Source organism: Mycteria americana (assembly GCF_035582795.1).
Source record: "Mycteria americana isolate JAX WOST 10 ecotype Jacksonville Zoo and Gardens chromosome Z unlocalized genomic scaffold, USCA_MyAme_1.0 Scaffold_18, whole genome shotgun sequence".
Taxonomy (NCBI): Eukaryota; Metazoa; Chordata; class Aves; order Ciconiiformes; family Ciconiidae; genus Mycteria; species Mycteria americana.
Genome location: NW_027445436.1, coordinates 11,760,452 through 11,785,019, shown reverse-complemented (window position 1 = coordinate 11,785,019; position 24,568 = coordinate 11,760,452). Strand labels below are relative to the sequence as shown.

At 47.3% G+C, this 24,568-nt stretch overlaps 1 protein-coding gene across 1 annotated transcript in view; it reads left to right on the top strand.

The window, feature by feature from the left end:
• The window catches only part of EPG5 (ectopic P-granules 5 autophagy tethering factor), a 444,533-nt gene that overhangs the window by 118,423 nt on the left and 301,542 nt on the right, over positions 1–24,568 (top strand).

The window sequence follows — 24,568 nt, the reverse complement described above, 5'->3', positions numbered from 1 at the left end:
GGGATCCCTTTCTAGGGAAAGGGGTGTTGACAAAGCGATTGGAAAAGGGGCACCAGTCCTCAGCCTCTGGAGGCAACTCCTGTCAGCTATGAAGGAAAGATATCCCTTCAAGGAAGATGTTGTATATCACCCTGGGAAATGGACCACCATGGAGAAAGGGATCCAGTACCTGAGGGAATTAGCCATGCTGGAGGTGATTTATGGTGACCTGGACAACAAGCGGTTACCCAAAGATCCAGATGAGGTCCAGTGCACACAGCCCATGTGGCGGAAGTTGGTATGGAGCGCACCATCGTTGTGTGCCAACTCACTGGCAATACTGAACTGGAAAGACGGAGAGGGACCATCGGTGGATGAAGCGGCTAGTCACTTCCAGGAATATGAAGAAAGTATCTCTTCCTCCCTCGTCTCAGCTGTGGAGAAGCTGGTCCAGCAACTCAAAGAGGGTAGATCCTACTCTCCACCTGTACAGACCAGTGTCTCAGCTATTAGGAGTCAGCGTTCCTCTGCTCAAGAGAGAAACAATATAGAGGGTACACACCACGGGGCACCCTATGGTTTTACCTGTGTGACCACGGAGAGGACATCAGGAAGTGGGATGGAAAACCTACCTCAACCCTAGAGGTGTGGGTACGTGAGTTGCAAGGAACAACAATCACCAAAGGGGGTTCTTCCAGGAAAATTGCTGCTCCGGTTTCCAGTGGACAGTTCCCCAGACAGAGTAAAAGGGCTGATCTTACTATTGATTTTAATGAAGGAACTCCTGACTTGTATATACAGGAAGTAGGTAACGACTACTATGACCAGGACTAGAGGGACCCAGGAGATCCATTTTTTAGGAATAAAATGGCAAGATGGACGTCATCAGATCCCAATGGATGTGATCAACAAAATAACAGCCATGTCTCCACCAACTAGCAAAAAGGAAACACAAGCTTTCTCAGGCATTGTGGGTTTTTGGAGGATGCATATTCCAAATTACAGTCTGATTGTAAGCCCTCTCAAGTGACCCGGAAGAAGAATGATTTCCAATGGAGCCCTGAGCAATGACAAGCCTTTGAACAAATTAAACGGGAGATAGTTCATGCAGTAGCCCTTGGGCCAGTCTGGGCAGGGCAAGATGTAAAGAATGTGCTCTACACCACAGCCAAGGAGAATGGCCCTACCTGGAGCCTCCGGCAGAAAGCACCAGGGGAGACTCAAGGTCGACCCCTAGGGTTTTGGAGTCGGGGATACAGAGGATCCGAGGCCCACTATACTCCAACTGAAAAAGATATTGGCAGCATATAGAATCATAGAATCATTAAGGTTGGAAAAGATCTCTAAGATCATCTAGTCCAACCGTCAACCCAACACCTCCATGCCTACTAAACCATGTCCCAAAGTGCCACATCTACACGTCTTTTAAATACCTCCAGGGATGGTGACTCCACCACCTCTCTGGGAAGCCTGTTCCAATGCTTGACCACCCTTTCAGTAAAGAAATTTTTTCCTAATATCCACTCTAAACCTCTCCTGACGCAACTTGAGGCCATTTCCTCTCATCCTATCGCTAGTTACTTGGGAGAAGAGACCGACCCCCACCTCACTACAACCTCCTTTCAGGTAGTTGTAGAGAGCAATAAGGTCTCCCCTCAGCCTCCTTTTCTCCAGGCTAAACAATCCCAGTTCCCTCAGCCGCTCCTCATAAGACTTGCTCTACAGACCCTTCACCAGCTTCGTTGCCCTTCTCTGGACACACTCCAGCAACTCAATGTCCTTCTTGTAGTGAGGGGCCCAAAAGTGAACACAGTATTTGAGGTGTGACCTCACCAGTGCTGAGTACAGGGGCACAATCACTTCCCTACTCCTGCTGGCCACACTGTTCCTGATAGAAGCCAGGATGCTGTTGGCTTTCTTGGCCACCTGGGCACACTGCTGGCTCATATTCAGCCGGCTGTCAACCAGGTCCTTTTTCGCCTGGCAGCTTTCCAGCCACTCTTCCCCAAGCCTGTAGCGTTGCATGGGGTTGCTGTGGCCCAAGTGCAGGACCTGGCACTTGGCCTTGTTGAACCCCATACAACTGACCTTGGCCCATCGATCCAGCCTGTCCAGATCCCTCTGCAGAGCCTTCCTACTCTCAAGCAGATCGACACTCCCTCCCAATTTGGTGTCATCTGCAAACTTACTGAGGGCGCACTCAATCCCCTCATCCAGATCATTGATAAAGATATTAAACAAGACTGGCCCCAACACAGAGCCCTGGGGAACACCGCTTGTGATCGGCCACCAATTGGATTTAATTTCGTTCACCACAACTCTCTGGGCTCAGCCATACAGCCAGTTTTTTACCCAGCGAAGAGTACACCCGCCTAAGCCATGAGCCGCCAGCTTCTCTAGGAGAATGCTGTGGGAGACAGTGCCAAAGGCTTTACTAAAGTCCAGGTAGATAACATCTACAGCCTTTCCCTCATCCACTAGGCGGGTCACCTTGTCGTAGGAGGAGATCAGGTTGGTCAAGCAGGACCTGCCTTTCCTAAACCCATGCTGGCTGGGCCTGATCCCCTGGTTGGCCTGCACATGCCTGTTGAGCGCACTCAAGATGAACCGCTCCATAATTTTCCCCGGTACCGAGGTCAGGCTGACAGGCCTGTAGTTCCCCGGATCCTCCTTCCGGCCCTTCTTGTAGATGGGCGTCACATTGGCAAGCCTCCAGTTGTCTGGGACCTCCCCTGTTAACCAGGACTGCTGATAAATGATGGAGAGTGGCTTGGCAAGCTCCTCTGCCAGCTCCCTCAGTACTCTCAGGTGGATCCCATCCGGCCCCATAGACTTGTGAGTGTCCAGGTGGCATAGCAGGTCGTTAACTGCTTCCTCCTGGATTATGGGGGGTTTATTCTGCTCTCCATCCCTGTCTTCCTGCTCAGGGGGCTGAATACCCTGGGGATAACTGGTCTGACTATTAAAGACTGAGGCAAAGAAGGCATTAAGTACCTCAGCCTTTTCCTCATCCTTGGTGGCAATGTTCCCCCCTGCATCCAATAAAGGAGGAAGATTCTCCTTGGCTCTCTTTTTGTTGTTAATGTATTTGTAAAAACATTTTTTATTATCTCTTACAACAGTGGCCAGATTGAGTTCTAGCTGGGCTTTTGCCTTTCTAATCTTCTCTCTGCTTGATTTGACGAGATCCCTGTACTCTTCTTGAGTTGCCTGCCCCTTCTTCCAAAAGTGGTAAGCTCTCTTTTTTTTTTTCCTGAGTCCCAGCAAAAGCTCCCCGTTCAGCCAGGCTGGTCGTCTTCCCTGCTGGTTTGTCTTACGGCACATGGGGACAGCCTGATCTTGCGCCTTTAAGACTTCCTTCTTGAAGAATGCCCAGCCTTCCTGGACCCCTTTGCCCTTCAGGACTGTCTCCCAAGGGACTCTCTCAACCAGTGTCCTGAACAGGCCAAAGTCTGCCCTCTGGAAGTCCATGGTAGTGGTTTTGCTCACCCCCCTCCTTACTTCGCCCTGAATTGAGAACTCTGTCATATCATGGTCGCTAAGCCCAAGATGGCCTCCAACCACCACATCTCCCACCAGTCCTTCTCTGTTTGTAAACAGCAGGTCAAGCGAGGCACCTCCCCTGGTAGGCTCACTTACCAGTGTGTCAGGAAGCTATCTTCCACACATTCCAGGAACCTCCTAGACTGTTTTCTCTCTGCTGCGTTGTATTTCCAGCAGACATCCAGTAAGTTGAAGTCCCCCACGAGAACAAGGGCTAGTGATTGTGAGACTTCTGCCAGCTGCTTATAGAATGCTTCATCTGCCTCTTCATCCTGGTTGGGTGGTCTATAACAGACACCCAGCAGGATATCTGCCTTGTTGGCTTTCCCCCTCATCCTTACCCATAAGCACTCAACCTTATCGTCATAATCGCCGAGTTCTACACCATCGAAACACTCCCTAACATACAGAACCACCCCACCGCCTCTCCTTCCTTGCCTATCCCTTCTGAAGAGCTTATAGCCATCCATTGCAGCATTCCAGTCGTGAGAGTCATCCCACCACGTTTCTGTGATGGTGACTAAGTCATAGCTATCCTGCTGCACAATGGCTTCCAGCTCCTCCTGTTTGTTGCCCATGCTGCGTGCATGAAGGGGTTCGAGCTGCTTCAGAAGTGGTTGGTACTGAAGCACAGCTCCTCCTGGCACCCCGGCTGCTGGTGCTGGGCTGGATGTTCAAAGGGAGGGTCCCCTCTACACATCATGCAACTGATGCTACATGGAATGAGTGGGTTGCACTGATCACACAATGGGCTCGGATAGGAAACCCCAATCGCCCAGGAATCTTGGAAGTAATTATGGACTGGCCAGAAGGCAAAGATTTTGGAATATCACCAGAGGAGGAGGTAATGCGTGCTGAGGAGGCCCCACTGTACAACAAACTACCAGAAAATGAGAAGCAATATGCCCTGTTCACTGATGGATCCTGTCGTATTGTAGGAAAGCATCGGAGGTGGAAGGCTGCTGTATGGAGTCCTATACGACAAGTGGTAGAAACTGCTGAAGGAGACAAGGAATCAAGCCAATTTGCAGAAGTGAAGGCCATCCTGCTGGCTTTAGACATTGCTGAATGAGAAAAGTGGCCAGTGCTCTATCTCTATACTGACTCATGGATGGTGGCAAATGCCCTGTGGGGGTGGTTACAGCAATGGAAGCAGAACAATTGGCAGCGCAGAGGCAAACCCATCTGGGCTGCAGCATTGTGGCAAGATATTGCTGCCCGAGTAGAGAACCTGGTTGTAAAAGTACGTCACGTAGATGCTCATGTACCCAAGAGTCAGGCCACTGAGGAACATCAAAACAACCAGCAGGTGGATCAGGCTGCTAAGATGGAAGTGGCTCAGGTGGATCTGGACTGGCAACATAAGGGTGAATTATTTATAGCTGGGTGGGCCCATGACACCTCAGGCCATCAAGGAAGAGATGCAACATAGAGATGGGCTCGTGATCAAGGGGTGGACTTAACCATGGACACTATTGCAGAGGATATCCATGAATGTGAAACATGTGCTGCAATCAAACAAGGCAAGCGGTTAAAGCCTCTGTGGTATGGAGGGGCGATGGCTGAAATATAAATATGGGGAGGCCTGGCAGATCGATTCTATCACACTCCCACAAACCCGCCAAAGCAAGCGCTATGTGCTTACAATGGTGGAAGCAACCACCGAATGGCTGGAAACATATCCTGTACCCCATGCCACCACCCAGAACACTCTCCTGGGCCTTGAAAAGCAAGTCCTATGGCGACATGGCACCCCAGAGAGAATTGAGTCAGACAACGGGACTCATTTTCGAAACAACCTCCTAGACACCTGGGCCAAAGAGCATGGCATTGAGTGGGTATATCGCAAAATCCAACACCACACACCATCTCTCCTGCCCTGAAGGACTGTTATGACAGATGGAGCCCAAAGTCATGGACTAAATGAACTCAACAGACATTTTAGAGGGATGGCCCATAGACCAAGGGAATGATATCTGTGTGTATACCTCAAAAGACAGGAAAAGTGGTGGTGATTAATTGGAATGTATTGGAAAGGGTAGAGCCTGGGCATGATGTAGATGGTATAGAATAAGGGGTGGATACTGTCCCGGTTTTGGCTGGGATAGAGTTAATTTTCTTCCTAGTAGCTGGTATAGTGCTGTGTTTTGGATTTTAGTATGAGAATAATATTGATAACACACTGATGTTTTAGTTCCTCCTAAGTAATGCTTACACCAGTCAAGGACTTTTCAGCTTCCCATGCTCTGCCAGGTGCACAAGAAGCTGGGAGGGGGCACAGCCAGGATAGTTGATCCAAACTGGCCAAAGGGCTATTCCATACCATATGACATCATGCTCAGTATATAAACCAAGGGGAGTTGGATGGGGGGTAGCAATCGCTGTTCGGGGACTGGCTGGGCGTCGGTCAGTGGGTGGTGAGCAGTTGTATCGCTTGTTTTTTGTCCTGGATTTTGTTCCTCTCTTGTTCTCTTGTTTTTTTCCTGTTCATTACAATTTATTATTATTATATTTTTGGTCTAATTATTAAACTGTTCTTATCTCAACCCTCGAGTTTTCTTACTTTTTCTCTTCTGATTCTCTCCCCCATCACACCGGGGGGGAGGGTGAGTGAGCAGCTGTGTGGTACTTAATTGCCAACTGGGGCTAAACTACGACACTTACCCATGGCCACATGCTTTGAGGTGCTCCAGCATGACCTCATGCACAGCCACTGATGCTTCAAGGTGTACCTGCTGCAGCATGGACTTATCCACAGCCACAGATGCTTCGAGGTGTACCTTCTCCAGCGTGGACTTATCCTTGGGCCACAACCCCTTCAGAGGTATACCTGCTGTAGCACAGATAACCATGGCCCCAGACGCTTCGAGATGTACCTGCTCTGGTGTGGACTTATTCATGGGCACAGATGCTTCAGGGTGTCCTGCTCCCACATGGATTCATCCACAGGTCACAGTCCCTTCGACTCGAGTTCACACTGGAGTTCCAGCCTGTCCAGTACAACAGCACAGAAACAGCAGCGATGCCCTGGCCATCTGCCAGCCCAGGCACATGGCCATTGCTGTTATCAAAATGTTCCCAGGCACAGCAGCCTAAGATGATAAGCAGTACAGCAGCACGGCAAGCAGCAAAAGCAAAAAGCAGCCACTAACGAGCCCTAGACTCTAATATACAGTAAGGCAAGCAAGCCCCATGGCAAGCACAGAAGCCTACTGATTAGTAGTTTAACAGCAATAACAGCTATAAATTCTATCTAGCACATTCCAATCAAATCTGTCATTATTTCGAACCCTTCGAGCCCCACCTAAAAGGACTGTCATGGTTTAGCCCCAGCCAGCAACTAAGCACCACACAGCTGCTCGCTCACTCCCCCCCCCGGTGGGATGGAGGAGAGAATCGGAAGAGTAGAAGTGAGAAAACTCGTGGGTTGAGATAAAGACAGTTTAATAAGTAAAGCAAAAGCTGTGCACACAAGCAAAGCGAAGCAAGGAATTCATTCACTACTTCCCATGGGCAGGCAGGTGTTCAGCCATCTCCAGGAAAGCAGGGCTCCATCTAGCTTCTGTGAAGAAAATTAACTCTACCCCAGCCAAAACCAGCACAGAGGCATAAGGTGCGAGGAGGACACTGCCACTTTATGCCTTCTCCAAGTCCTTACAACAGGGAAGGGCCAATTGCCCTAAAGAGGACTTTTCTTGGGAACCTTTTCCAAAATCTCTACAAAACAAGCCTGACAGAAAGGCTTCCTTGTTCTAAAGTCATTTCACATGATCAGTTTAAAATCACAGACCCAAAGGACTTGAAGATTTAAAATGCAAAGAGACTATGCAACCACAAACATTCAGATCAGATGCTGTCCTTTCTGCCTCTTGATGTGGGGCTGTTTTGCAGATTCATTTGAGGGTCTTTGAACAGGTGGGAGTCCAGCTTTCACCCAGTACGTGGACCTTTTTAAAAAAGGTGAGCCTGGGTGCTGTTCATGGGACCATTTGTGCCTTTATAAGCAAAAGACCAGCAACTGCCATCTCCTCTAAACATCCCCTAGAAGGAGCATCCAAGATTGAAGTCAGCCTGGGAGACAAAAATATGGTGCCATATTGTCGGAGTGGGAGACGGACCCGGAGTAACGATGAATCTCAATATGAGTATGGTCGTTCTCCTTTATTCAGATTACTTAACAGGTTTATATAGAAGCTAAGCAAAGCACGCGCTAACAGCGACTATTCTATTGGATAACTATACTTGTCCACGCGCTTAAAACAATTATATGATTGGTACAAAGTTGCCGTTCACGCACTGTTCACAAAGGGGGTCTTATCAGCACTTTCCCAGGCTTAGTCCCGTTTATCTTGCTTTACCAAGTACTCCTTCTGCTGTTCTCAAGGGAATTTCACCTTGATCTCTGGCTCCCAGGCCCCATCAAAGGCTGGATTGCTCACATCAATTAAGCTGTGTCCTTTTTCACTTAACCATTCTTCCACAATTCCCCCTTCTTGTTTTTGAGCGATCCAGGCATGATTTATCATGGTTCTAAAAGCCTTTTTTACACAGCTACATGCTACGCAAAAACACAGACCTATGATAACTAAAATTATTAAAAGTCGTAATCCCTCAGCTAACAAACCCTTTAGCCATGATGGTAAGGACCCAAACAAACTGGTTAACCATTCATCAAAAAACCCCTGATTTTGTCGAATTTTGTTGGCATGCTCTTTCAGCCATCGTAGTTGTTTGTGAATTGATTCACTGTGATCAGACAGGTTCATACAACACATGCCTTCAAAATCCTCACAACCATGACCTTGGGCTAATAATAAAAAATCAATTGCTGCTCTATTTTGCAAAATTGCATGGCGTAAGCTATTTTGATCCTCTAATAGTGTTTCTATTACCTGGGTGGTGACTTTTGCTTGTTTTTTAGCCCAACAGGCTAATTGCCCAACCTGTTTCAGGGCTCGTCCTGCTGCCCCCCCAGGTATGAACAGGGACAGGAACACTCTCTCAGTGGTACTGAGGAGGGCAAGTTCATCATCACAATCCGGGGAAAGACCCGTGATTTCTCGTTTTGTTCGATGTTTGATTTCTATTGTTTTATTTCTTACATCTTTCCACCAATTTTGATCTGGGGCTAATAACGTTAATTTTCCAAGACAGCACGGCCCACCAAACACGTTCTGTGGAACTCCTTGCCACGCTCTATCACCACATATTAAAAAGACATCTGGAGGCAAGGCCTTAGGAGTGCCATTGTTCCAGATTGGTACTCCTCCCTTAGTCTCGGCTCCTAGGGCCGCCTGGTCCCCACAATAACCAGCTGGATCGTAATAATCGTTATAGCGCCTTTCTTTTGATGTGACATTTGTCCATTCAATCCAGTTAGATGTTCTATAATAATTGGTGCCAGTAAAGGCGGGTCCTCCAAATATAAAACAAGTTTGAGTCCAATTTTTTGTTTTATTGCCAATTCTCATTGATCCTAATAAGCTTAACTCTTGGGGGTCCCACGGCAGTGTAACATTTAGACTATTGATGAGTGTGGCACTGCAGCCACTAACATTGGTAGCTCGACTACAGTTTTTTGTAGCAAAACTACTAAAGTCAGTTGCCTTAAAACCTGGTACCCCTAGTAGACACGTCCGGAAAGGCTCTGTAGCAGATGCAAGTGAGAGGCAAAACGCTTGTTGACCTGTTTTGTTCGCCCAGGTAACCCACATATTTTCTCTGGGCTCAATTTTGTGAAGACTCATCACCACCGGGAGTACTATCCCGATGATCAGGGGTAGGTTCATCTTGCTTGTCGGATGAGCCATGAGGAGTTAGAACAGGCTTCACATTTCTGCTCGGCACCCACACTGGACCGTGACCTGTGGAAACACACATATATCCTCGACCATTAAATATAACTGGGACTGGCCCTAGCCACATTCCAGAGGCAGGATCCTTGTAATTTACTTTAAATTGTGGTAGTGTCATTGTATCATTAAATTTAAGGTGCTGATGATGGATTACTACCGGCGGTTCTTCTCTATCTCCCATAAGACAGAGAAAGTTCAGTGTAAACAGTACACGATGCACCCTCTGTTGAGGGTCTACCTCTATATCCTTTTGCTTATTTAGATAGTCCTTCAAAATTTGATGCGTGCGCTCCACTAGTCCTTGACCAGTAGGCGAGTGTGGGATCCCTGTAACATGATTGACTCCCCATTTTGCTAAAAATGCTCTAACTTTTTGGCTAATATAAGCAGGCCCATTATCTGTTTTGATACGCTCAGGCACACCTAGCACCGCAAAACAAGCGAGCAAATGTTTACATACATGATGCGCCTTTTCTCCAGGCAACGCAGTTGCCCATATCATTTTTGAAAAGGTGTCTATGGTGACATGCAAATATTTCAATCGACCAAATTCGGGAACATGTGTGACATCCATCTGCCATAATTCTAACGCTTTTAATCCTTTTGGATTCACTCCAGACCCTATGCCTGGACCGTGATTTCCACATTTTGGACAGGCCTGGATTATACCTCTTGCTTCATTTTCCGTTAAATTAAATTGTCTTTTTAGACCTTTAGCATTTTGGTGGAAATTTTCATGACTTTGTCTAGCTTGTTGAAATTTGTCCATAGGAGGTGCGTGGCACACGGGACTAACCAGACTGTCAGCCAGCTGATTACCTTGACCAAGACCAAGGTCCAATTGATGGCTACAAATATGGATGATACAGCAGGCTGCTGTACGTTGACCTAATACAGACCGCAGTCTGATAAATAAACTCCCCAATCTAGGATTCGTTGTTTCCCGTAATAGGGCATCTTCTAGACGTGGCACTATTCCAGCCACATACATTGAGTCAGTTACCACATTTAAGGGAATATTTATCCAATTAGTCAAAGCCCAAATTACTGCAGTCAGTTCCAAAGTCTGGAGGGAATCTTGAGGCTGCCCCTCCATGACATACTGCTTCCAATTGTCGCCTTCCTTCCAGACACAGGCTGCACGCCGCAGGCGCTTGCCTGCATCTGTATACACAGTGACACCATCTGGTAATGGGTTGTTGCTTACTTTGGATCTCTGTATCCACTGATTCCGTCTTAACATCTGCCATAATTTTCCTTGTGGTTGTTGAGAGTGTATTTTACCACCATAGCCTAATAGGGCATTCTGTATGGCCTCAGCATTACGAAGCCACCACTCTACCTCCACAGTACTAACAGGTATACTAATGTCCTCTGGTTCCTGGCCACTAATTTCTATAATTCGTGACCGTCCTTTCCGTATTAATTCGCCTACTGCTTCAGTTCGTGTTTGGATACTCCTTTTTGGTTGTACGCTTAAAAATACCCATTCTAAAATATTGAACATATCTCCTTGTCCTTTGCATTTGACAGTGGCAGTGGCATTTAATTGAAAGGTTGAGGTGAGTTCCCCTTTCTTATTTTGCCACTGACAAATGACTGCATAAGGTGAGTCTTTTCCATTACAGACGATTAACGATATTGGCAGTGGTAAGATGCGGCGCGATGACCAAGCTGCGTGCATTTTTTGAATGATTTGCTGTAGCACCGTGTGGTGCTCCATTGTTAATGTCACTTTGTCCGCAGGATTTGTCCCGCGCAATAACGCAGTCAGGGGTGCAATGTCAGTATTAGAAATACCAACACAATTGCGAACCCATTGAATGTCCCCAAGCAAGGTTTGGATGTCATGTAAGGTATGCAGTTGAGTGACAAGCTCTGTTTTTTGTGGTCGGATTTTTGAGTCTGTAATAGACCACCCAAGATATTTCCAAGGGGCAGTATGCTGCACCTTCTCTGGTGCAATGACAAGCCCCTTTTTCGCTAATATGGTGATGAGCTGGCACAATGACTCGTCTGAGAATGGCTGTTCTCGACAGCAAAGAATATCGTCCATATAATGATAAATTATCGTATTTGACCATTGGGCTCGAAGTGGTTGCAGCGCCCACGCTACATACAATTGACACAATGTGGGTGAATTTTTCATTCCTTGTGGTAAAACAACCCATTCGTATCGCTCTGCCAGTGCAGCCTTGTTCACCGTCGGCACAGAGAAGGCGAAATGTTGAGTGTCTTGTGGGTGCAGTGGAATGGTAAAAAAACAGTCTTTTAAGTCGACTATCAAGATGTGCCATCCGTGTGGTAACATACTGAGAGATGGCATTCCGGGCTGCAACGCACCCATAGATTGCATTTGGTCATTGACCTTACGCAAGTCATGCAAAAGTCGCCATTTTCCACTTTTCTTCGGGATTACAAAAATGGGAGTGTTCCAGGGACTAACAGAAGGCTTAATATGTCCAGCTGCCAGTTGTTCAGCAACCAATTGTTTGGCAATTTGCAGTCGCTCTTTAGTCATGGGCCACTGGTCAACCCACACAGGCTCATTTGTAAGCCATGTAAGTGACGGGCTGCTCCCCAGTGCCCATGACTAAAAATGCTTTGTTGTCAGAACGGCTCCAATTTGACTTAGCACATCTCGCCCGATTAGTGCTTCTAACGTCCCAGGCAAGGGCAACACATACACCTTAAGAGTGGCATGCTGCCCCTCCGGAAACTGTAAATGTATTGGATGTTTGCTAATATAGGGTACTGATTGTCCACCAACTCCTGCAATACTTGATGTTGGTAATTCTACTGGCCAACTTGAAGGCCATATGTTGCGGCTGATGATTGTAACATCCGCCCCAGTATCTAACATCGCATCAATTTGTTGCGATGTGCCCTGTTGAGTAATAGTAATTTTCATTGTTGGCCGCTGATTTAATTTTGTTGTAAAACAAACAGCAGGGCCAGTGGACCCGAAACCTTGATTGCCCCGTCGAACATTTGATTGAGGCATATGGGTCAATGGGTTGCTAATAGCAACTATTTGTGCGATTTTACTACCTTTAGGAATAAACACTGGTGGACAAACAGTATAGACCATGATGTAGATACGACCCGTGTAATCTGCGTCGATTACTCCAGGTAACACGATGAGACCTTGTATACCGGCGGAGGACCGGCCTAGTAGCAATCCTCCAACGTTGCTTTCTTGATGAACAAGAGGTCCTATAACATTGCTGGGAACTTTCTGGACATTAGAGTCAACGAGGGTGACATCTACTGTGGTTTCCACGTCGACTCCCAGGCTTCCTCGGGTGGCTGGTAGGCACTGTTGTAGAAAACCCGTGTTCCGTTTTGGGGGTTCATTTGTGTCTGCGCGCGACCTCTCTCCGCGCTCGGCTTCCAGTTTCCCGAGCATGCCTTGGTAGCATGATTGTTTTTCTGGCAGTGGTCACACCAAACTGCAGCACGACAATTCGTTTTCATGTGGCCTGATTCCCCACAGCGAAAGCAGCTGCCACGAAAAGGTTGTTCTGGCGGTCGGCGAGGTTTTCCTTTGGGAGTAGGGCCTTGTTTTTTCTGCACCACTGCAACTAGTGGCTGCATTATTTCTCAAACTGCTCCCTGGACCGCAGCAGCAACGGTATTTCCCTGTCGTTGTGTTTCGGCTCTTTCTACTCGTAGAAGCATTTCCTCTACTCCAGCTCCTTTGGGCAAACTGGCTAGCATTTGTCTTGTTGTCTTATTAGCATTATCAAAAGCTAATATTTTGAACATTTGTTGTCTGTTGTCTTCTGATAAATCAGGATGATTCATGATAGCTTCCCAGAGTCGATCTACAAAATTACTGTATTTCTCGGTTGCTCCTTGTTGGAGATTACTAAAGGAGGGAACGTTGGATCCCGGTAGGCTAAGGAATGCCTCAAGTGCTAGCTGAGCAGACAATTGTAGCATATTCGCTGGAAAAGTTATCTGCACTTGATAGTCGCTGTATGGTCCTTGCCCTACGAGCATATCCGCAGTGATTCCACGAAGTGGGTCCCCGTCTCTTTGTCTTTGAGCAGCAGCATTAATGGCTCGCTGTTGCCAGGATGACATCCACAGTAAATACTGTGTTGGGGTAAGTAACAGTCTCATCAGGTTTTGACAATCATATGGACACATGAGGTCGGCAGAAAAGATCCAACTAACAATTTGTCTTGTAGCCTCGGATTTTAATCCATATGTGGAGACGGTGGTTCGGGCTTGTTGCAGTATTTTCCAATCATGAGGCTCCCACTTTCCTTGCCCGTCTCTCTGCACAACTGGAAATGCTAGTGTCATAGGGCCTTCAGCCCCCCCCCCAGGCTTCCACTGTCCTTCTACAATTGCATCTTTGATGACACCGCTCCAGCGTGTGGGTTTAGGGAGTGCTGGAAGGTTCATTAAACATGGAGGCACAGCTTCTCCTTTCCTTTTTGTTTGTAATTCCAGAGTATCAAGACGTTTTAAAACTGCTTGCAACATTTTTGCAGTGGCATCAGAGGATTGTGGCAGCTCTTCCCCGCTAGATGGTGTGGTAGTTCCAGAGGATTCCGTAGAGGGGGGTAGGGGCGGATAGAATGAGGTTGAGGGCGGCAACGGAGGCGCGGAGGGTGGTTCACTGGGCGGAGCTGTAGGGGGAAGTCGGCAGGCTGTTCCGCCCAAGTCGTTAGGTTCTGTCGCTCCCGCCCCTCCAGGGGGTTTTGGCGGAGCAACTTCCGCATTCGCTTCACAGTTTGCATTAACCCTGCTAACTGGAACTTCCGCCTTTTCTGGCGCCTGCACTGATTCCGCCATAACACGCAGTTCAGAAACGTTTTTACAGACAGTTCCAGACGCGCCTCTCACGGCAGGCAGCCCAAAAAATCGCGCAATAGGTCCCGGTTTGTTTTCGGGCTTATCTTTAGACACTCCCGGACCTAACATTTGGGCAGCAGCGCAAGCTACTTCCCTCTCCGCCTTCATCGCTTTCAATGTTTCCAAGACAGTGTTCCAGAGTCCACGAACCGCCTTTATTTCCTTTTCTTCCTTTTTATCCCCCTCTATTGTTTTCTGCCACATTGTTCCTCCAAAATCTCGCCATTCCGATACGGAAAATAACATGCAGGTGTCAGAAAAGTGACCCCAACATTGTCCCAATTTAATCAACCTTATTAACTGCTTCACTGGTGCTTCTATCCCTCTCTTAGAGAGGATTCCAGTGAGCAACGTGGCCGCAGCTTCTGTTTCCATCACTGCGCCTGAGAGGTGAGGAGCGACCTCACACCGGCGTCTGCCCTGCTTCTTGCTCCAGGCAGCGCTTCCCTCAGCCGTGGTTTCCCAACTCCCCTCCTCTAGCTGCTTACCGCAGTCACGGAGATTTCATCGGTGCGTCCTCTGCTACCAGATGTCGGAGTGGGAGACGGACCCGGAGTAACGATGAATCTCAATATGAGTATGGTCGTTCTCCTTTATTCAGATTACTTAACAGGTTTATATAGAAGCTAAGCAAAGCACGCGCTAACAGCGACTATTCCATTGGATAACTATACTTGTCCACGCGCTTAAAACAATTATATGATTGGTACAAAGTTGCCGTTCACGCACTGTTCACAAAGGGGGTCTTATCAGCACTTTCCCAGGCTTAGTCCCGTTTATCTTGCTTTACCAAGTACTCCTTCTGCTGTTCTCAAGGGAATTTCACCTTGATCTCTGGCTCCCAGGCCCCATCAAAGGCTGGATTGCTCACATCAATTAAGCTGTGTCCTTTTTCACTTAACCATTCTTCCACACCATATAAGTATGTTGAGATGCTTTTTAAACAGGTTAGGCCATTCCAGGGACTTCAGTAAAATTTAGGTCCTACTTCCTCCCCTATCTGGATGATGACAGATTTGAGATTCCACCTGGCAGGACAGCCTCACACATGCAGATAAGTCCAAATTTCAGCAGCCAAGATAAGCCTGTCATTGAACATTTAGGGATCCAGCGAGCTTTGCAGCCATTATAACCTGTTCCAGTCTCAGACTTGAGCACCTGTGTTACACCTCTGTCCCATTTTAGACCTCAGGCTAACCTCTGAACCTGACCTTACAAATGCCCTCCAGGAAAGCACCGAGGGAGCAAGCTGGCATTCCCATATGCCACAAGTCTTCTTGGAGATTAATAAAAGACCAAGAATCCCAGCAGTCTGCCTGACATGTTAGCCGTGAGACTTTTGTTGGCCCAGGGCAAACTAAGAGGGATGGGACTGACCACAGCTCGATACTTGACCTTTCTCTATTAGAGGGAGGAAGATCTGACAGATGTACAACTGCAGCAAGCAGAAAAACAAACGCACTATAGTGGTCAAAACCTCCCACGCAAATCCCAGCAACCTCCTGGAGATGCTGAGCTCTGACAAGCAGCAGGAGCCCAGAGGCACAGGTGTATTTCTGTAACACAAGAGCAAGAGATGAGAACGGCTAATTTAGGAGAAACAGATTGTTTGCAAAAAGCAACCTTGTGACCCAGGCATTGCACAAAGGCAGTTAAGCCTTAAAGCTATCACAGAGGACTGCTGCAAATGGATCTACAATCTCAGCCAGTGTTAAAGGGTATTTGTAGGCTGCATGTGCAGCTGCTTATTCCTGCATGGTGACTCCAGAAAAAGCAAAGACACCATCAGAAAAGGTGTCAGCAGGCAGGGAAGAAAGCAGGGAGCCACAGAAGAACAGGCTGCCAAGCTGCCCTTTGAGCCATGATGCCAGCAAACCAATGCTAGTAAAAAAGCAGTCTCGTCTGGCCACTACAGACTGCAAGATCAGGGACATCCCAGTGTTATTGCTGCAGTAGAGAAACAAAGAAAGGCAGAATAACACATGAGGTGATGCATAGCTGCCTGAACATCTTCCCTCTATAGTAGTCAATGAAATATAAAGCACATGCAAACTAGCAGGACCCACTCATCTGCTCTGCACAGTTTAATTTAGCTCATACACGATTCAGCATTACAGAAAGATTTGAATAGTAGCAACACAAAGTTACAAAAATACTATAATAGTCAGCTAAAATAATGCTAGAACCATATTTTTTAAGGAAAAGTTCAACTGTGGTTAGTTATGTCAAGCATATTACTTGTTTTCTTGAAAATAATAGTGAAGTCCAAGCACAATATGGCTATCGGAAAGAATTTGTCATGTAAGAGCCACTGCAGACATTAATTCCTCAGCCACAAGCAAATCCATCCTGAAATCAATTAGTAAAGCAATTTCTAGAGTTGAAGCCATCCATAAAAAATAGGGTATAAACAGCTTTATTAAGTCTCTAGCTAATCAAAAGATTTGAGTAACTATAGCCAGTACTAATAATTCTTGAAAACAGCCAAGACAAATCAAGTGTCTCCTGGAAGGGAGCAGTAGACAATAAAAGCACTAACTGAAGTTATCAATGGTAGCCCCAACAGCCTGCTGTCTATTGAGTTCTATAGAAAATTTTCATTAAGAGAAAGAAAATGTACAGTTTTCAATGGGACTAATAATTTTTAGACAGTTCCCAGAGATCTAACATAAAACAAATGTGCCCATAAAAAAAAGAAAGGCCTAAAACCAAAAGCCTCTTCTATAGTTAGAGCAGTCACTCCACCCAGCTCACCTCCACAGAAAATGAAATAAATATTCCTGTACAAATCAATACCTGGCCTAGAAGTTGCATATATAAAAACAACCTCCTGAAAATTTGCCTTCAAAATCTGAACAGCAGTGGCAGATGGGAGCAGACTAAGCAACACAAAGGAATTGCAAGAGACCTCCCCAGTGAACAGAGAAGCTCATCTATTCTGTTATAACTGGAGTCCAATGTTATATGTACTGGAGTACATATACTATGTGGTTCTAAGAAAAATGCTTACTTTATTGCTCCAAATGTTATTTTTCTTACTCTTCTATTTCTTCCTTACCCCCTAAAAAACCAAAAAACAACCAACTTTGCTCTTTGAGAGGACATTCCCAGCTCTTCTCACACAGACATAGGTGCTTCTGTTGATAAGATCAGTCACAGAACCTCTTACGGGAAAAGCTGAGGCAAGTGCTTTAGATGTCCTGGCTTGGGTACTGATGACTCCAGAATGACTTACCTGTTAATCACTCTTCATGAACAATTAGCAAAGCTGCGCTGAGGGAATGTGGAGGGGAGGGATTTGCCTTCTCAGTGGACATTATTTGTAGCAGAGGTCAGAGCCATGCTGCCATCTGCACTGGAGCATCCTAGTTGCTGGAGCATGATGTTTACCACCTGATTCCTTCATCTGATGACTTTTTTTGAGACCCAACAACCCCCTCACATACTACTGGGGTCCAGAGCAGACAGAAACAGCAGTACAGAGGGAGGCCACTATAGGAGATGGTGACACCTCTCAGCCCAGGGAGGATACCCAAAGCTGTAGGGCTGGAAAACCTGCTGCTATGCTTTCAAACAGTGATGGGGTGAAGCGGCTGCAGCACTGTATGGGAAGCAAGAGCCAGGCAAAGCACGATGGGTTAAAATCTGCTGCCAGAGCAGGTTTGTTTGCTTGCCCCCACTCTCAAACTGCCAGAGCTGCTCTGCAGCAGAGCCCGGGCCCTTCTCTCCCTGCTCCATTCAATACTGCTGTGAGCTTAAAATGAGATTGTCATTTTTTTCAGCCCCTCTGCAATGTCGGCACCTCTTCTTCCCATACCTGCAACTACAGACCAACATCTCTGTGCAAATAGGGGTGTGAAGCTGTCAGACAGGGAGGGCAAATGCCCCTCCTCCCAACTCCTAGGCAGCCTGTGCGTGGAGTTAGCCAGCACCCTGGCAGCCACCAGCAAATATCGGGAAGGGCTTTTATGCTCCAGAGGGGTACTCCAGCAACACAGGGCCTCACCATGAGCTGAAAAACCCAAAACTTTACAACATGTCTAAATAAGATAAGCCCCTAAAATTTCCAGCTGCTGGGAAGTTGCTCTGTGCTTTGTCCATGCCAGGTATCTCCGGTCTGCAATGATAGACGCATTCCCCAGCACTGCAGACTGACTTGGTTTTTTTGTAGATCACATTTGGCAGGGTTACAGAAATACCACCACTCTGAGGGTGAGATCTGTTTGCCAAACACTGTCCCCCTTCAACAGAAGGGTGTGTTTTAATTTGGAAGATGGAAGGAGTTCAAACAGGAAACAAACCCTTGATTGCAGTTGATTTTACAGTTCTCAGGGGGTCTTTTACAAACTCCTGCAGCTGTTGCCACAGCTGGAATTCACACATCCCAGTGGCGGGATGAGAAGACCAGGGATAGCTCTGTGGGAAGCAAAGGTTTCTTCCACCACATTTTCCCTCGGAATGAGTTTGGGCACCTCTGACTACAGCTCAGCAGCTCCTGAGCTCACTCAGTTACCTTGGTGCATTTAGTAGCTTAAGCTGCCATGGAGCTGCATCCTCACATCCTTCTCCAGAGACAGCCCTTTGCATAGAGAGTTGAGGCAGAACCAAATTCATGCTCCCAAAACATGCAGCTTCACTCAGCACAGCAGGGATGAAGCACCAAGTACATGCAGTCCCCTTCCAAAAAACATCCACCTACCTCACCCACCCAAAACACACAGGGGGTGCAGGCTGCTTAGCACATCTCAGCAGCTGCAAATCAAATTGTGCTGTGCACTGAACTGCAAAAGGCAAAGACAGAGAGATCCCTGACCTGTGCAACTAGGATGATCTAGAGTCTTTTTCCCTTTGCTCCAGGGCACCCCAGCTTGTACCTGACCCTGCTTCTTCGCACTTCCCTCATTTCAACTAAGTGCTGACAGCTCTGTTGCTCTGTCATCCACAAATCTCCGCTCTGCAAAACCACTCAGCCAGAAGCCAGGCAGCAACTTCCTGGTTGTGAAGAAAACCAGAAAGGCAAAGATGATGACAAACTATCAGCCAGGGATGGTTTCTTACTGTAGCTGAGTGAGTTTATTTCACTTGTGTAAATTAAATCCTGTTTAGGGCATTTTCCATTCCCAGAAATTGAGTTATCCAACAGATATGACTTTTTTTTTCTTTTGTCTACTACAAAATGTGCATCTTTACTGCAAATGGATTTATGTCTGCTTGTGTGTGTGTGCATGAAAATGCTGCTCTGTAGTACTGCTTGCAAAACCCCATAAGCATCTACAACCAGTGTAACTCTACCTCTATCCATTGCACTGATTATTAATTTTCAGTTGTTCCTACTGTCTGCTGGTTCATTTCCGGATGCTACCAGTCTTCTTTCTCTTGTTGATCAGAGATGCAACCCATGCTATGTACAGCACCTTCCACTTCTATTAAGATCTACTTGGCAAGAAAATAGTAATCACTGAGATTTATATGCTGAGAGAGTTTCTTGTTGGGACTATTATAGTATTCTGCTCTTTGCTAAGGCCTAACACATTCATCTCCTACAACGTATAGGTTTGTGAGAATGGATTATTTCCTTGAAAGTAGGCATGCCCTGAGTGAGACTCACACTCCCACCATCAGGGCAAAGGAAGGGGAAAGGGCATGAAACTCTACCAAGCTGAGATTAGATGCAGGGAAGTTAAGTGAACAGACTCTGAAATTGCAAAAGTGGATGAAGCAGCAGAAAAACACCTTGCCTTGTGTCATAAAAATGAGGCAAGTCTGGCCAGCTTTGTCATTCTCATGGGGATCCTGCTGTCTGGAGGTAGGTCTGGAAAATGAGCCCCTTTGGATTTGGGCTTTTCCCACAAGCCAGGAGAACAGGAGAGGGGTTTGAAGCTGGAATTCAGAATTGAGTTGCAATTTCCTCTCTGGTCCTGAAATACAGCTATACAGTTAACCTTGGGCTTCCAAAACCCTCTAATATTTCAGAATGTTTCAATATAGCTGATCCAGTCTACAATGCTACAGATGACCAGAAAAACAAGCAGCCATGAGGTTCAGACTCATGGTATGAAGTGGAGAGCTTTGCTCACCACCAACTCCTGAGCCACAGTAAGTAATTAGAGCTAGGATCATGATGGTGAAAAGACCAATTTCCAGTGGAGGTCCCATGGGTGCTTGCAACTCAATCTCATTTCCACAGGCATCCAGGCCAGCCTAGAGAAATGGCCATTGTTGATAAGAAAAGTGATAGTGCTGCCTGGAAAAAGGGCAGGGAACACAAGGGGAACCAGACAGATGAATGCACTTGGCTTTTCTTTGACCTGTATTTCCTCGGGTTTCATGAGAGATATGACTACCTGGTCTTTCTTGGGGTTTCAGAGACATTTCCTGTGATGGACACCACGGCCACCTCTACACTAATGAATGGAATGGTGCCAGGTGGCAGCTCATCATCACCTAGATGCTGAACCACCAGCGCAGTCCTTGGCATGTGTTGGCCTTGGCCAACTAGCTCACTTCCAAGCAATTCTTCACTCCCACTAGCAGCAACATTTTAAACAAATATCTTGAAAAACCTGCAACTAAAAGAGATGAGTTGTTTGCTAACCCAGCACTCTGGTATTCAGAGCATCAGCCTACAGGAAGAGAGTCTGAACCTCTGCCTAAACTTGGCACCTAATTTCCATGACAGTGTAGAGCTTTTTTACACCCTACTCTAGCCATAAACCATCTACAACCCGCTCTTCACAAATTCCTGCCCCACTCCTATCCCAGTGGGTTTCCAGACAGCAGTTTTGCACTCTTGCAGCTGCATGATCTGAGAAGATGAGTCCCGGGAGCACGTCAGGCTGGATAGAAAGGACAGTGGGTCTCCAGAGCAGGTGGGCAGGGGAGGGAAGTGATGTGCGTGCATTAGGGGAACCATTTATTTTGGGAGCATACATCAGCAGCAGTATCCAGAGCCTCACACAAGCTCAGAGCATGGGGAGCTTTGATTGTGCCAGGGCCAGGGAACTGCTGTTTATGAGCCCTCTAAAAATTGACATATGAATATTTGCTCTGATTTCCATAACTGCACATGTGGCTGTGCCGGACACATACCACGAGAGGGAGCTGGACACCGGAGCCGGACAGCTCTCCTCTCCAGCCAGCCTGATAGCCACTAACTAGAGGAAATGCCATCCAGTTGTCACACAGAGGAATGTTAAATAGCAGCTTTCTCTAGATAATTTTTACAGGCCAAAATGAAGGGATAGAAGCTGCCCACACCAGCTTGGCTTTTGGTCCACTCTGTATAAACCCAAAACTACTTCCCTCAGCAAACAAGGGCAAGGTTGTGACAGACCCCTTGGTTCTCTGTGCTGAAACAGATTTTTCCACTCTGCATTTGCTCATAAAAACAAGATGATGAAAAGCAACGTGGCCACAGATGCCAATGGGCACAGACTTGCTGATGTTGCTCCTCCAGGCACCTCCATCCTGCCTCCTCAGCCAGCACATGGGCTGAGCATCACTCTCCCTCAATACACCATGTGGTTATCTCCCCCTCCTGCCATACCTCCATTTCCATTGCCACCTCTCCATGCCCCTCCAGGGAAACCACAGACCGGAAAATTTCTGGAAGTGAAATGGTGGGTTTGGTCATAATCAGCCTTACAGCAGGAGGCTAGACCAGGTGAGCTGCAGAGGTCCCTTATCCTACAGTCCTAAGTCACTGGAGCAGTTTTTGAGCATCATTTGGGTTTGACACTGTCTCCCATAACATCCTCATAGACAAGTTAATGAAGTATGGGCTAGATAAGTGGACAGCAAGGTGGATTGAAAACTGGCTGAATGGAAGGGCCCAGAGGGTTGTAATCAGTGGCACAAAGTCCAGCCAGAGGCCAGTCACTAGTGGTATAACCCAGGGGTTAATATATACTGGGGCCAAAACTGTTTAGCGTCTTAATTAATGACCTGAGTGATGGGGTAGAGTGCACCCTCAGCAAATTTGGGGAAGATACAAAACTTGGAGGAGTGGTTGATAGGGCAGAGGGTCATGCTGCCATCCATAGGGTCCTCAACAGGCTGGAAAAATGGGCTGACAGGAACCTCATGAAGTTCAACAAGGAGAAGTGCAAAGTCCTACACCTGGGGAGGAACAATTCCATGCACCAGTACATGCTGGGGGCCACCCAGCTGGAAAGCAGCTTGGCAGAAAAGACCCTGGTGGTCCTGGTGGACACCAAGTTGACCATGATCCAGCAGTGTGCCCTTGCAGCAAAGAAGGCCAACAGCCTCCTGGGCTGTATTAGGAGGAACATTGCCAGCAGGTCGAGGGAGGTGATCCTTTATTTCCTTCCCCTTTACTATGCACTGGTGAGACACATCTGGGATACTGTGTCCAGTTTGGGGCTCCCCAGTAAAGGAGAAACGGGGACATACCAAGCAAGACCAGTAAAGGGACACAAAGATGATTAAAGGATTAGAGTCCCTGTCATATGAGGAGAGGTTGAGAGAGCTAGAACTGTTCAGCCTGGAGAAGTGAAGGCTCAAGGGTATCTTATCAATGTGTACAAATATCTGATGGGGAGAGTAAAGAAGGCAGAGCCAGACTCTTCTCAGTGGAGCTCAGCTCCTGGGAGTGATTTCCCCACCAACGAGGGATGACGAGGAGCCCACAAACATTGGCTACGTTTCACACATCCACAGCCCAACCTAGCAAAGGCAGACCAGAACTTGAGTTTTAGCAATCTGCAGAGCTCCGTATGTGGATTTACATCATTTTAAAGCACCTATTGGAGTCCAAGAGCTGATGCAGCTCCCTGTGCAGACCTAATCCCTGCAGTGCAACTTGAGCCGAGGAGCACAGCCAAAACCAGCAAGTATAATGGCAATCTGCTACTAGAGTGGTTTTCAATACACCTCTTGAAGGCCACTGAGCCTTGAGAGAGGCATGGAGACAGAGCGTGTGAAGCTGGATTAGGGCCATAAGAGTCTTTCCTGGCAGAGCTGACAAGTTCAAGCACTGTACCCAGCTAACGCAGCTAGACAGCTCCTGCCTGGCGAGCTAACACAGTCAGGAATCATTCAGGCATTTCTCTGGGACAGCTCAGGTACTAAGTCTGGTTGGGATCCAACCACTAACCCCTCTTCTCACCTTGTCAACCATTGGGCTCAGTCCAAGGGGCATTCTCAGAGCCACCTTCCTGCAGAGCACAGCAGGCAGAAGAAACACATCAACCAGCTTCACTGGCAGAGAGCTGATGAGTTAAGCCATGGATTCAGCTCTCCTAAATGATGTGGGACTTAAGGGCCAGACACTAACCCCAGCTGCCTTGTCCTCAGCACCAAGTGGTCTTCACATGTGTCTAAAATCAAGAGGCAACTCACTAGTCACCTTTAAGTGTTACCTGCATGCTCAGTTTGCACATCATTACATGGTTACCCAGAGCTCACCCAGAGCTGGTGGCCCATTCCCAGGTAGATGGTACCTGACAGCTACATAACAGGCACATGGCACAACTTGATCCTTTTGATGAGGAATGGCCTCTGCTGTTTCAGTCTCCCCACCTTGAATCCCAAAGCCCAAAAGACAGGAGCAGATACCTACACCTTTGAGTGCTCAGCACTGGAGGTTAGCAGTGGGCACCTGACTTGGCATGGATTGAATTACACCTGGGAGGTTTTCTACCATTCCCACCCTTCTGCACCAGACCTATAGGGAATCTCAATCCTCAGGCAACCAGGACTGCTTTGGCTGGCTAAGGCACACAGCCCAGGCAGGCGTTCCTGTACCTGACTCCAGCACCCAATCTGGGATCTGGCCCAGACCTTTTCGGAAGGTAATTGTTGGAAATTTAGGGATTCCCTAAGGCAATTGCTGCAGTAGTTAAACCCTCCCCATAGTTGGCTGCACCTATGATCCAATGAACCCATCACATGGCAGTGGAGAACATCACTCTTCTGCCTCTAGTTCACAGACCAGGCTGCTGCCAGGGACCTCATTCCCACGTAGGCATCAGCAGACTGTGATCCTGTTACTTATTAACCATCTCTTTGATGAGCTAAACAAAACATCGCTCCAAGACATCCATCACAGACCTGCAATCTGGTGGCTTTTTTGTGAATCCCCTCCAACATGTCAACAACCTCTTTAAAGCACCAGAATTGGACAGGGCGGTCCTGAATCTGGTTCCCTGGAGGGGCAAGGCAGCTGCTGAGCCTGCAGAGCCACTGCATTGCTCCACAGATGGAGGCAGCACAGCCCAACAGCGAAACCTGCCTGCCCCCTGCACTGCATCCCTTTCACAGAGAGCAGAAAAGATGCTGGTTTAAATGACACTGAGGCTGGT